Source organism: Cotesia glomerata, unplaced genomic scaffold (genome assembly GCF_020080835.1).
Source record: "Cotesia glomerata isolate CgM1 unplaced genomic scaffold, MPM_Cglom_v2.3 scaffold_805, whole genome shotgun sequence".
Lineage (NCBI taxonomy): Eukaryota > Metazoa > Arthropoda > Insecta > Hymenoptera > Braconidae > Cotesia > Cotesia glomerata.
Window position 1 is genome coordinate 1 of NW_025404463.1, and position 4220 is coordinate 4220.

General features: G+C 32.0%; 1 long non-coding RNA gene across 1 annotated transcript; it reads right to left on the bottom strand.

The window, feature by feature from the left end:
* Nucleotides 1-1293: 1293 nt before the first annotated feature.
* LOC123274830 lies at nucleotides 1294-1926 on the bottom strand. The gene is made up of 3 exons (XR_006511584.1): nucleotides 1895-1926; nucleotides 1671-1786; nucleotides 1294-1439 (listed from the first exon to the last, which is right to left on the bottom strand). It is a non-coding gene; the product is annotated as an uncharacterized LOC123274830 (long non-coding RNA).
* Between the last annotated feature and the right edge of the window lie 2294 nt (nucleotides 1927-4220).

Here is a 4220-nt window from a genome sequence, read left to right on the forward strand (position 1 = left end):
ATTATTATTAGTTATCCAATAAATTAATTATATTCAGTATCAATATTAGTTATTAATAAATAAATAGCCATAAAAGTTACTCGAGAATATATTTCTGATACATGAGAGAGTTATACTGAAGATAGTAAAAAATGTTTTAAACTACTACGCTTGAAGCATAAAGCACTAATTAATAATAGCCGAAAACTGTAGAGGTAAAACATCCCTACTCCGTGTGCTATGTTTACAGTGGGTGAGAGAAGTGACTACAGTAGACACATGGAGGGGATAACTTACCAAGTGATAATAATTGATGTTATCGAGCGGGATAGAAAATGATAAAATTATGAAAATGACTATTAAAAAGCAAGGGTTGGTGATAAAAAAGTGCAAATTTAGAGTTGTATGTATTTTTTGATGCCACATAATAAAAAAATTAAAAAAAAAAAATGAGTGAGCCTCACAGACATAAGGTCACAATAGAAGTGAAACTTTTTTAAGCCGCTTTAAATAAATAAACAGATTAATATATATAAATATATATTATAGCATTTCATTTATTCTCAAACAAAATAAATTTATTGGATTAATTATTCGGTTTTTAAGAATTAAAACAATTACACATTTTTTAATTAAAATTTTAATGAATTTATTTCTAAGAATATTATGTTTACAACAAATGTAAGTTTTATTTTTCCTTTTTATTTTTTAGAATTATCATCTTATTTATTCTTTATTATTACTTGAATTATCAACAAATGTTATCAGCGGCTTGTGATAGCTAAAATGTGAAATAAATATTTTTGTCTGTATTCTATTTAAGTATCTCGAAAAAACTGCATCTATTGTTGTCCCATGTTTTGTCGTTGGTTCATTTGGATTATTATTTATCGCTTCAAATCAAATTTGGTGCTTTAAAAATCAACCAAAACGGCCGATGACTCCGATGAAAAAAAGAATTCTTACGTTAAAATCTCCACTAAGTGATTATAGGTTTTTTTCTAAGTGCTTGGATTAAGTTCTTCCCGGCAACAGCAGCCGAAAATGAGGTAGTAGTGCACGATGAATAGAATTTTTATTATGTCGCCTGTGGATATGTACTTATTCGGTGATATATAAATTCGGATACTAGTAAAATTGACTGGCCATTTTCCGTTGTACATTCAGCGGCACAGATTTCTCCTACAGCACTGAGTTGTACTCCAAGTGTCTGTATATTATGTACTGAAATGTCCATTGATGGTGTTACAATGTGTGTTGTATCGTTATCATTTTGATAAATAGCTCCACCTCCAGATATTATATTAGGGCGTTTATATTTAACTACACAATTAAAATTAGGAATGGAAATGTCTTCATTATTATGAGTCCACGTTTCAGACAAAAGTAGAATATTTGAATTAGCAGCTACTTTGTCGATAATGTCATTGTTATGGGCTTGTAAACTTTGAATATTCAAACTATAAATTGACAAACCAGGCTTTTTAATGATAAATTCAAGTAATTGTGATTCTAATGTCACTAATGGGTTTAATGACAGTCTTTGAAGCTCAAGTTTTAACGGACGAAGTGCAGCTGGCTCTGTTCGCCCATGATAAAAAGTAGCCGTATTAGGCTTTTGTAACGATATATAATTTTTCAATCGTAGTAACTCTCGATAAAGCAACCTACAATAATTATCATTTACTTACCAGGATTAAGAAAATATAATGATGAAATTATTAACACGAATGTATAAACAGGAATTGAGAAATTTATATTTGAGTCAACACGTGTAAATATATATACACCCCACTATACCCCAAAACTATTTTACACAAAATAATTAAAAATATAATGAAAAATAATTTTCCAGGAATAAATTTTAATATATATATCAAATAAGTGTATTTTTCATGTATTTATAAGTATTTACGTATTAATTTATGCATATATCTGTACTAAAAACGTTTTTAAATAAGAACGGTTTGCGACAGCTGATATACGCATATACATATAGCTGATATACACATATACATATGAGTAATATACATTATATATATATATATATATATATATATATATATATATATATATATATATATATATATATATATATATATATATATATATATATATATAGATAGATAGATAGATAATAAACTTTATTGACCCTAGAGCCTTAGCTCCCTCAGGACCATCATAATTATACATTATAATTAGTGTAAAATACAGAGCATGTAATTACATAAATTGAAAATAATAAAATAATAACATATTATAATGAAATAATAACGTGAATTATAAATTATAAATTATAATCGTGGTAGATATGAGACAAGTTGCCAGAAAACCTGGTAATAGCACAGTTAAGCAAAACTAATATCATTCAATATCACTCAAGGCACAGCAGCATACAATAATGACAATCAAAGCTCAATATCACAAATTAATACTTTTGCAAATAACAATTATAGCACGCACTACGGAACAGTTCATAATTTTCAGCTTTAGTTACTTCTGGGGGTAGCGCATTCCAAATGCGTATCCCGCGGATAAGAAAAGAGTTCTCAAATATCCGACAATTAGATCTAGGCAGGCGTAAATAATCCTCCCTTACATCACCCTTCTCCGCAAAGCCACCGGCAAAAACTCCAAATTACATCTGAACAATTGTCGATAGCCCATACATATTTCTTTATAAAAAAGGCATGCCATGAAATAATTTCTCCTGTCACTCAACTTCAACCATCCCAGCCTCTTAAAGTACGACGTAATATGCTCAGCCCTTGAAACCCTAAAAATATAGCGCGGAACACAGGAGTTCCATTTTTACGCTGCAGCCGCACCTGCAAAACTATTGCTAATATTACAAGTAACCCTACAATCAAATGAGTAGTCAAACACCGGAAATATCAGCGGTGGTGGACAAGCTTTTATACGCAATTTCTCATTGAAGACTTTTTATTATTTACCTTCAACTGCGCTAGCACCTCGCATCGCCCGATTGCACACTTCCGTAACCTGACAATCCCAGGAAAGAGTACAATCAATCAAAACGCCAAGATACTTTAACAACTGGCTGTCATAGCGAATAACACACAGTTATCTACTCGAATGCAATCAGCATACTTTCTACAGCTATTACTATTGACTTTAAAATTGACTACCACCAAAATTATAAGCTTTTGGTCTTTTGGACGCATTCAACTTAAGATAATTAATATTGCACCACTCAACAATGTCAATCTATTCTGCAGGTGCATTCAGCGCAGCAACACAATCATTAACATGTTCCAAATCACAAAGGACAAGAGTATATCGCTAAATCATCAGCATAAAGCAAGTATCGACTAGCACACAGTCGTTGAAGAGAGATCCGAAATATAGAAAGTGAGAACAATAAAGGGCTTCTAGCACACCTCCCCTTTGCGGCACACACCATTAAGCAACATGCTCCTTCCAAGAGTATTTCGCAGACCCATCTGCGAACAACACTCCAAGCTGCTTTCTCTGAGTCAAGTAAGACCCTGATCCACACGTAATTGTATCATCAGTCAGAAAAGTTCATTGATATTAATTTACGTAGTAGTCTTATATGATTAGCAACAGAATCAAAAGCCTTGGGCTCAGAATCAAAAGAAAAACAGCCACAGTGACTTTTTAGACTCGCTTATAGCCGACCGAACAATGTCATCTGCGGAGAGCTTGATGACCGCAGTTCTGCGTATTCAAACCCTTCCTAAAAAGGCCATTACATGCTGATACTATCATCTATATGTAATTATTCTCAGTAACATACGCTTAACAATTTGATCATGCACACAGCGCTTCAAGTGCCTTTGACCAAAGTTACTTGGCATCGCAGCGATATTGGCCGAAAATCTGCACACACACCTCCGCATTCAACCTCTTTTTGGTATCGGGACAATACAGCGATAACTTCCACTCTTTCGGAAATATCGCCTGAATTTAACGAACTATTAAAAAGTAGTGTCACAAATGGCAAACACAAATGAAAGTTAAAAACATTTATAGGCTTTTAATTGGAAAATTATATATATATATATATATATATATATATATATATATATAGTGTGGCTATATATATATATATATATATATATATATGTATATATATATATATATATATATAGGCAACGTGGTGAAATTACGACGCACGCGCACTGCACTCGTCTCACCTCTACTTGACTCTCCTCCTTAACTCTCCTCACTCTTTAAAAATATAGCAAGGCTTGCTC